At 44.9% G+C, this 10,570-nt stretch overlaps 1 pseudogene; it reads right to left on the bottom strand.

The window, feature by feature from the left end:
* Window positions 1-219: 219 nt before the first annotated feature.
* LOC124778627 lies at window positions 220-337 on the bottom strand (annotated as a pseudogene).
* Between the last annotated feature and the right edge of the window lie 10,233 nt (window positions 338-10,570).

Consider the following 10,570-nt stretch of genomic DNA (forward strand, 5'->3'; position numbering starts at 1 on the left):
GAATTACAACCAAAACTAAAATAACTCAATCCGAACATACCGTGAAGGCCCAAAGGTACCGACCGGCCTCAGACCACAGGCGTCGCTGGATGCAGATATGGAGGCAATGAGGTGAGCACACCGCTCTGCCCGCCGTATGTCAGTTTCCGAGACCGGAGCCGCTACTTCTCAATCAAGTAGCTCCCCAGTTTGCCTCACAAGGGCTGAGTGCACCCCGCTTGCCAACAGCGCTCGGCAGACCGGATGGTCACCCATCCAAGTGCTAGCCCAGCCCGACAGCGCTTAACTTCCGTGATCTGACGGGAACCGGTGTTACCACTGCGGCAAGGCCGTTGGCATCGAATTAAAACAACCAATCTTTATTAGTGGAACTATACAGGGTGAGTCACCTAACATTACCGCTGGATATATTTCGTAAACAGCATCAAATACTGACGAATCGATTCCACAGACCGAACGTGAGGAGAGGGGCTAGTCTAATTGGTTAATACAAACCATACAAAAATGCACGGAAGTATGTTTTTTAACACAAACCTACGTTTTTTTAAAATGGAACCCCGTTAGTTTTGTTAGCACATCTGAACATATAAACAAATACGTAATCAGTGCCGTTTGTTGCATTGTAAGATGTTATTTACATCCGGAGATATTGTAACCTAAAGTTGACACTTGAGTACCACTCCTCCGCTGTTCGATCGTGTGTATCGGAGAGCACCGAATTACGTAGGGATCCAAAGGGAATGTGGTTTCCGTTTTCAATTACGGAGTGGAACAGAGTGTGTCCCGACATGTCAGGCCAATAGATGTTCAATGTGGTGGCCATCATTTGCTGCACACAATTGCAATCTCTGGAGTAATGAATGTCGTACACGCCGCAGTACATCTGGTATAATGTCGCCGCAGGCTGCCACAATACGTTGTTTCATATCCTCTGGGGTTGTAGGCCTGACATGTCGTGACACACTCTATTCCACTCCGTAATTGAAAACGGAAACCACGTGTGTACGTGTACCTCACCCCTCATGGTAATGTACATGTGCGTCAGTGAAAAAGACCAATAAAAAGGTGTTAGCACGTGGACGTAATGTGCTGTTCCAGTCTCTTCTGTGCCTAAGGTCCATCACCGTTCCCTTTGGATCCCTACGTAATTCGGTGCTCTCCGATACACACGATCGAACAAGTGGAGGAGTGGTACTCAAGCGTCAAATTTAGGTTACAATATCTCCGGATGTAATTAACATTTTACAATGCAACAAACGGCACTGATTACGTATTTGTTTATATGTTCAGATGTGCTAACAAAACTAACGGGGTTCCATTTAAAAAAAACGTAGGTTTATGTTAAAAACATACTTCCGTGCATTTTTGTATGGTTTGTATTAAACAATTACACTAGCCCATCTCCTCACGTTCGGTCTGTGGAATCGGTTCGTCAGTATTTGATGTGGTTTACGAAATATGTCCAGCGGTAACGTTAGGTGACTCACCCGGTATACATTGGTGTGCAGAACTTAAACATGAAAATAAATTTCACATGATGTTTCATTGCCAAGTAACATAGCTCCATGAAACTTGGACCACACATAGAAATCCCTGCTACAGCACAATAAGGAAGATGATTGAAAGAAATTTGCAACGAGACGAACAAAAATGACACTTTCATTCACAGACAATAACTACAGTGAAGTCACCGTGATTTATGATGTTCCCCTGGATATTACAAAAGGCGGTACTTGGTTTTTGATAGCGTGTCTGATCATCAAAAACAGCAATGGATGCTCTGCAACGCGCTCCCACCCTGGCCACAAGGTTGGTAAGGAGTTCTTGTGGTAGGTTGACAACTGATGGATGGTCGTTGGTGTACGTGGACGAGCTGTATTACGCCTCCGCAACGCATCCCACACGTGCTAGATGGGATCTAAGTCGGGGAACGGGCAGGTCAGCTCGTTCGCCAAATACCCTATCGTTCTGAAAGCTTCTTCATCGCCACTGTTTGATAGGGAGAATTCCTCCATTTGCGCTGTCTGCTGCAGTCGCGCATTGTCATCCATAAAAACGAAATCGAGGTCGATTGCACCCCGGGAAAGACGCCCTTGAAAACTATTACACTGCGACAATAAGTTGAACAATGAAAGTACCGTGATCAAAGATTTGGAGGTCAGTAAATCCATGCAACATTGCGCCTCCCCAAAGCAACAGATGGACTATCAACAAATGTTATGGGTACTAAAGATATTCCCAGGTCTCGACGAATGAAGGTACAGCCAGTATTGTCAAACATGATCGTTTTGGTTGTCCATGTGTTATGGGGTGGGGAGGAATAATACCGGACGCCATACTTATCTCCAAATCTTTGAAAACGGTATCCTCACAGGTTAACCTTAGAATGAACTTCTTCACTATGAGCATCTGTTGAGCGTTCATTCGGCCCTGATTACATTTTTATTGACGACCATGCGTAACCTCACCAAACAGTGCAGGTGGTCTCCACACGATACGGTATTCGGCGAACAGATTGACCTGCCTATTGGTCCAACTTAAACCCGTCGAGCAAGTGTAGGATGCGTTGCGGGGATATATTGCAGCACGTTCACATTCACCAAGGACCATGCAGCAGTTGTGAACCGTGCTTATGAAGGAATGCAACGCCCAACCACAGAAACACTTTACCAACTGAGTTGCCAGCCTGGGAGGGGGCTGTAGAGGAAGCCATGTGTCGTGATCACACATCCTATTGTCACCATGTCCTACCACGTCCCACCTTATCTAATGTCTAGAGAACCTCCATAAATTGCGGTGACCTCAGCGTAATTATTCTCTTGAACAAACGCGTCATTTTTGTTCTTCTCGTTGCGTATTTATTTCAATTATCTCCTGTAATATATTGTAGCAGGACTTTCTATGTATCATCCAAGTTTCATCAAGCTATGTTATTTGGCAGTGGCACATCATGCAAAAGGTATTTTCGTCCTTAAGTTTTGCAAGCCAGTGACGTCATTCATTATGGCGGATTTTGGCGGGAAGGTAGGACAATTGGGCTACCTCTACTAACCTAATACCCCTCCCCCAGAAAAACGGCAGGAAGTTCTAATTCCAACAGGATAATCCATCACACTATGGTTATCTCTACTAAGCTAAGAAAATCGCGGGAAAATAGGTCACTTTGCTGTCTCTACTAACCTAAGTTATCCGACCGCCACCTCTTCCTAGGAACTGCCGGGAAGAGGTCTCAGCCTGTGCTGGGCTGCTGGAGACAGGAAGGCGTGTACTTTATTTATTTTGGATCAGTTTATTTAGGCATGGAGTATATTTATTACACTGATACAAAACACACGCTCTCACATGCTTGGGGTCATGCCACACAGCCTACAGACATGCAAACTACTAAAAGACTCTCCAAACATGCTTGCTAATTATCAACTGTCGAAATCAGGCACAAGTCCTTAATTAAACAATTTAGCTACAGCTATCCAGTGTGTTCGCCATGAGGCCCAGAGCCTAACTCACCTAATACACAGTGCCACCACCAGAGGGCGCTGTCATCTGTTCTGTGACACTCCAAGATGGCGACCATGACATCAGCTGATGGCACAAGTACCATACTAGGTCTAGTACACAGTTACACTACCAGAGAGTGCTGTCATCCATTCCATATGTAATCCAAGATGGTGGGGGGAAGCACTGTGGTTGCCATGGGGTCCAGAGTCCAACTAACCTAGTACAAACTATTGCCACCAGAGATTGCTGTCATCCTTTCCGTGATTTAACTCAAGATGGCGGTCTGGGGTGGGGGAAAATGGTGGGAAAACGACTCTACCTGTGCTGAATGTAACTCTATATTTTGCAGGCAATGTCTCCACCATGGGATCTAGGGGACCTAGTACACAGTACTGCCACCAGAGGGTGTTCTTATCTCTCCTGTGACATAATCCAAGACGGTGGTCAGGAGGGGGAAAATGGCGCGAAAATGACTTAGCCTGCAGTGGGCTGCTGGAGAGAGTAGGGAAGGAGTGTACTATATATCAGACAATTTATTTAGGAATGGAGTATATTTATCACACTGATACAGAACACACACTCTGACATGCTTGGGCTCACGCCACACAGCCCACAGACCCGTAAACTACTCCTAAATAATACTCTGCAGACATGCAAAAAATACTCCTAAATTACTGAAATAATTTCAGTACAGACATGCAATCTCCTCCTGAATAATCAAGTACACAGATGTGCAGACACGAAATTAACTTGTAAACTGTCCAAATAGTGCATAACACAGCCTGCAGACCTGCTCGCAAAATAATGCAACAGACACGCAGTCAACATGCACTAGCACAGTCAGACAACCCCTGTCCAGTAGACCGCACAGGAGGCTACCTGCAGCTCTGCAAAGTGACGTGGCCATCAGCTGTCAAACCATGCACAGGAGCCCTCAAGCATTAAGTGGCCACACCCATTTCATACTTGGTACCTGAGAAATTCTTCTCGAAAATGTGTTCACCTAGGTACCGTTGCTGAAGTGACCAGACGGGAACACAGACACTCCAGGGGCACGCACACGGAGACAGATGCAAGCCACTGCCAGAAGCAAGCCAGCGCGACCCATTGCTCTCACGAGGCTACAGATGAAACTTGCTTCTATTTACGAATGTACAGTGTTATACTGATCTCACAGAACTCCAAGGCGCGCTCTCCCCACTCCCATATGCGAGACACCTCTGGGCGGTATGTTGATAACAGAGTAGCATGGTGTGCATTGTTCCTAACTGGACATATGAGCAGTGTCTAACCATGCTTAACTGCCCAGCATGAGAGACACTACGCCGTGAAGTACACGAGTGTAGCTGCAAACCATCGCAAGCAAATCTAACAAGGTTCTCAATCTTATACAGATGTCACATGGCTATGCAAAATCAGAATTGAGTCGAACTCTCGGAAATTGTATTGTGTCCCAGAAATAGTTAACGCTCGCTTTCTTGATGTCTCAGCTTGTATGCATGGAAATTCTTGCCCTAACAGAACCTGTTTACGAAAATAGTGCAGAATAATATCGAAAGCAGTCTGCCTAGCGGTCCTAACGTGGCATCTCCTCCATCATGTGTCATCCAGATTGCTTTCAACACATGCACGAACTATATGTATGAAGATGGTAACTGTTCTCGAAAGAACAGATACCATTGATGACCATGCAGCTTCTCTAGAATAAATGATAATTAATTGGAACCCTCAGCTGCTGACAGGTCTTGTTGACATACCGCGATGGGGACAGCTTAAAATGAGTGCCCTGACCAGGACTCGAACCCGGGATCTCCTGCTTACCTGGCAGAAACTCTATCCATCTTTTTTTTTTCTTGTTTTGTTCGTTACCGATCGTTGTGTTTGGTCGTTGCGGACGCCGCAAGACATCCTGTTCAAGTTCGGTGGTTGATCCTTCCACTCAGTTTTTTTATTACAGCGGCCAACCGGCTCTCTGACCGAACACGCTGAACTACCGTGCCGGCTATCCCTCTGAGCCACCGATGGCACAGATGAATAGCTCCACTGCAGAGACTTATCGCTTGTACGCTTCCCGTGAGACCCACATTCCCAACAGTCCACATTCGACATAAATAATGTACCTAATATGTATTTGCCCATCCACTCATTACTCGTGCACACTAAGGTGACGATTCCCGTAAGAGTTCTGGCAACCTGTGCACATTCGCACAAACGAAGGTCAATGGCTGGGTAGCCTTTTAACTATATATATGAAGACAGTAACTGTTCTCGAAAGAACAGATACCATTGATGACCATGCAGCCTCTCTAGAATGAATTTATATTGTTGACGCAAGTAATTTCATACCCAGATTATCACGTTTATCAACAACTGTTTAGAAGCTATGCTGATGAGATGAAGGTTTCTTATCGTTTCACGAAGAAAAAGCACTGGATTATAATTCCCATTAACAAGCCCATGGATTGTAAACAGATGACTAAAAATTCTTTGTGCAATACTTGAAAGTTCTATCAGCAAATACTGTCTCACATTATGTATTTTGAGGTTTTCTGCATCACAGAGTACTACAGCATACGTGTCAGCATCATTATGTAACCATAGATCCACCCCATCTGCAGTTTTCACGCTTAGTGTATTCAGAACAACATGAAACTCCTAAATACTCGTAGGTAATTTCAGTAGAATTTGGCGCCTAGCTATCTTTTCCGTGTGTTCACGTTTGAGTTGATTATGTGTAAGTTTTTATAGTCTCTCCCATACATCTTTTGTGTATTTCCTCTTCAGATCACATACTATTTTTTACCTCTGAACGTTATGTCTGAGTGGTTGTGATTGTCTTGATTCTCGACCACATTGGTGCCTTCTATCTAGGCAGTTTTAATAAAACTTCTACAGTTCTTAATGTTGCACGTCCATTGCTCTGCACCACCTATTAAACATTTTTGGAATACGAAAGCGTAACCTTCCTGAAGTACCGGGGATTATAATTAAAGTGCAGCTACTTAGAGAACTCCAGTGTGGGCCGTAATTCTCGTATGACAGTGAAATTACTCTAATGCGTTAGTGCATAACCGATTTACCAGGTATAGAAGTAGGAAGACGAAATTTTCCTATAGATGGTGCTAGCCGTCTGTGTAGGGCCCATGAGACCGCGTCTGCAGCGCCATCTGCTTTCTGTAACGGCTGACGATGAATGTCAACACACAGTAACCCAAGTTCCATACATCGGTATCCGTTTCAAACCTGTTAACATATTTAGTTTTGTGCCTACGAACTACGATTTGCGGACAGCATTGGTTTTCTGTTACCATTTGAAGAAAACTGCTGCAGCATCGAATGCTTGTCGAAGCTTTCGACAACATACTTTAGGGAAAACGCTGTGTTTCGAGTAGTTAAAAAAAATTCAAAACTGGTTGTTTTCACGTGAGAAACGACGAGGGCGGGGAACCACCGAACTGCAGGCGTTATTGAATTAAGATGATAAACTCAACAGGAAATCGCGGAAAAGTTGAATGTGACGCAGATAGCCATTTCTCTTCGGTTGAAAGCTATGGAAAAGGTGCAAAAAGTAAGGAAACGGGTACCGCATGAACTGAATGAAAGCCAGCAAGCAACTCGAAACACCACTTGCGAAACGCTGCTCGCCAGATAAAAAAAAAAAAGTAGTTTCTCCTTTAAATAGTCGCAGGTGATGAAAAATGGATATATTTTGAGATCCCTAAGCGTCGTAAACCATGGGTGAATCCAGGCAAACCACCGACATCCACTGCAGGACCAAATCGCTAGTGCAGGTGGTCCCGTCGGAGGTTCGAGTCCTTCTTCGGGCATGGGTGTGTGTGTTTGTCCTTAGGATAATTTAGGTTAAGTAGTGTGTAAGCTTAGGGACTGATAACCTTAGCAGTTAATTCCCATAAGATTTCACACACATTTGAACGTTTTTTCAACCAAATCGCTTCGGAAAGAAGACAAGTTTGATGGTATCAGAAGGGTTTCATCGGTTATGAGCTGCTGATATCTGGTGAAATCGTTAACACTGATCGCTGCCAACAGCAAATGATCGATTTAAATCAAGAATTATGTGAAAAATTACCGGAATATGGAAAAAGGCAACACAAAATCATATTGCTCCATGATAACGCCGCATCACAGACAGCAAAACGCGTCAGGGAAAAGATCGAGGCGTTCAGTTGGGAAATACTAGGGCTTGCGGCTCTTTCTCCAGACTTGGCTCATCTATTTGCATCACTGGGACACGCTTTCGCAGAACAACGCTTCAGTTCGTATGGAAATTTACGAAAACGGCTCGCTGACTGGTTCGCTTCAAAAGAAGAACTGTTTTTTTGTCCTGGCATTCATAGCCAGGCGGAGAGGTGGGAGAAATGTTTAAATAGCAATGGAGATTATTTTGAATAAAATATCTGTTTATCAGTTTCTAACAGCAGGCTTGTAATTATTGCAAGCAAAATCCGGTTTCATACTTCTACACCTGGAACAATGAAGAAAGCTTGTTCCAATTTTGGCGACCAGGTGGAAATTAGACGCTGTGAATGCAAGAAATACGTAAAGCAACTTTTACAGATGTAATGTTTTAGGAACGGGATTTGGTCTGAAAAGGCCAAACAAGTAAGAAAGGCATTATGTTCATGTTATTGTTACTTGCACCGGAAACGTCGACGAGGTCCTGTACAGCGCCTGATTTGTGCCCTGTGGCCAAAATTGGAACTAACTTTTTAACAGCATAAATCGGTTCCACATTAACGCATTAGAATATTTACCTAGTTTCGGTGCCAAGAGATAACTGCAGGCCACGCTGCTTCTTCGTGAATAGCTGCACTTTAATTATAACCACCCAGTAGCATTTTCTTTCCCATTCTGCTCGCAGTAACTGCAACAGCGTTGGAGGACATGTTCACTATGAAGGGATATGCCATAGACTGAAACTAGATCCCACACTCTGAGAAGGCACAGGGGGCTCTGGGCTACTACTTAATGGTATTTAGACTTGGGACGAGACATGGTTACTCTAAACCGGCCTGCTTACTGGGGGCTTGTCCCCTGCGCGCAAAGACCTGGGGGTAGATTCTTACTAATTTTGATGCATAAGTTTGTGGACTACAATGAGGCAGACTCACCCGACTGCAAACGCCCACTGAAAATCCACTCCTAGCTACTGCAGATTGCCAAAAGCAAGTAGAACCACATAAACTGTGCCGCATCTTTGCAACACGCGAGTGAGTCCGCCTGTGGTGCTGTATCATTTGAGTAATCAGGGACCAACTGCGCTTGCAGCACCGCTCGGGTCGTGCGCCTTGCCTTCCGCGGCTTCCCACAGGCTGTAGGCGGCGTTTTGTGGGTGGATGGGAGGAGGGGGGGGGGGGGCAGTGGTAGCAGGCAGAGGACAGACGGCGCCCCCGGGACTCATCGGGTCGGCGGCGGCGGCTGCTGCGGGCTGCGAGTACAGCCAGAGAGGACACGGAGGGAGAGGAGGGCAGAGGGCAGAGAAGGGCAGAGGGCCCACACAGCACACGGAGACCCTTTGTGCCTCCCAGGGCGCCTCTTTCCTAGACCTCGGCGACAAATTTTTCAGGCCAACGGGCCCTGTCCTCGCCGGAACCCCAAGCAGCGACAAATCTTTCGCAAATGTGAATGCGTGGAAGACGTCCACTCGCTTTCTTCGCTACATCGTGTAGCGCCTGTAGATGCACTTACTGCCTCTGAACTGTTGACTGTTTACTGTAGTCTTAGCTACAAAGCGTCACTCGTAATATTTGCAAGCCATATGCTCTACGCACTGTACAGTTTGTTTGTGTTGTGACTTGGCAAAACAGCCAAGTCACTATGAGGTGAAGCCGAAAGGCACGTGTTTAAGCTCACGCAGGCTGGCGTGAGGTCTGGAACAGTTAAAGGAATTGAGTCTAGTAAAAAAAGTACGGAGCTTCTGGAATACTTAACTTTAATCCATAATTTTTGAACATCGGTCTGACGGTACATGCATCACAAGATAAATAGCAAATGATAATGGCGCCTTGCTAGGTCGTAGCAAATGACGTAGCTGAAGGCTATGCTAACTATCGTCTAGGCAAATCACTGAAATTGGCGACACGCGGGTCCGAACTATACTACCGGACCGCGGCCGATTTGAAAGGCTACCACCTAGCAAGTGTGGTGTCTGGCGGTGACACCACAGTCTCTTAAAGATTTCTCCGATTTCAGAACATTACTTTCTACACGGATTAAAAATAAACGAACTTTGGGCAAATTTTAACTCATGCGTAGGACAATGAAATGCAGAGGCTTACCATTATGATCCCCACTGCCCCTGACACTGAACCACGGACGCATGCTTATTTCGTTTATTTTCAATATATTACTTCGCATGGTATTATATTTTGAGGAACTACATTTTGTATATTTGTAAACAGTTTTATTGCCTTACGAAGGTGGATCTAGGACGGCGCGGTACCCAACATTACGAAAAAGGCTGCCAACAGCCTGCAGCAAAATGTTGTACGATGTAGAAACACTAACATTTTTTTTCTGCAAGCACCTTTTTTGGGCTGCAGCCATGCGAATGAGTATGGAGCAAAGAACGGCAAATCTGAAGAACGGAGGAATATTGAAGAGTAAGTCAGAAGCACAAACTGTCAATGGAAGGAGACGCTATACATTAAATGAAGCTAAACATAAAGAAAGCAAGGGAAGGATGAGAGAAACTCGAGCTTATGACGTTTGAGTACGTGATGGACTAATATGCGGAAGTTGATTGTAGTCCACTATGTGATCGGCGATACTAATGAAATGTGGTGTTTCCTTTTTTTCAGTTATTTGTTTGCAAGTCGAGTAGTTACCAAGCTTTCTAGAATCCGAATTTGCTTGGCACCACCAACTGGAACCATGAAGGAAGTTGGGATGAAAAATACGACTTGGACGGGACATGGTTAAGAGGAGTACATGCCATATGTAATAAAATATACCAGCAATGTGGGTAAGGACAACCACAGCTATGATTATTCATCTTGGCTGTATTTAGTCCTTTATTATTTATTTATTTATTTATTTGACCTGATCAGAT

This window comes from Schistocerca piceifrons, chromosome 2, assembly GCF_021461385.2.
Source record: "Schistocerca piceifrons isolate TAMUIC-IGC-003096 chromosome 2, iqSchPice1.1, whole genome shotgun sequence".
Lineage (NCBI taxonomy): Eukaryota > Metazoa > Arthropoda > Insecta > Orthoptera > Acrididae > Schistocerca > Schistocerca piceifrons.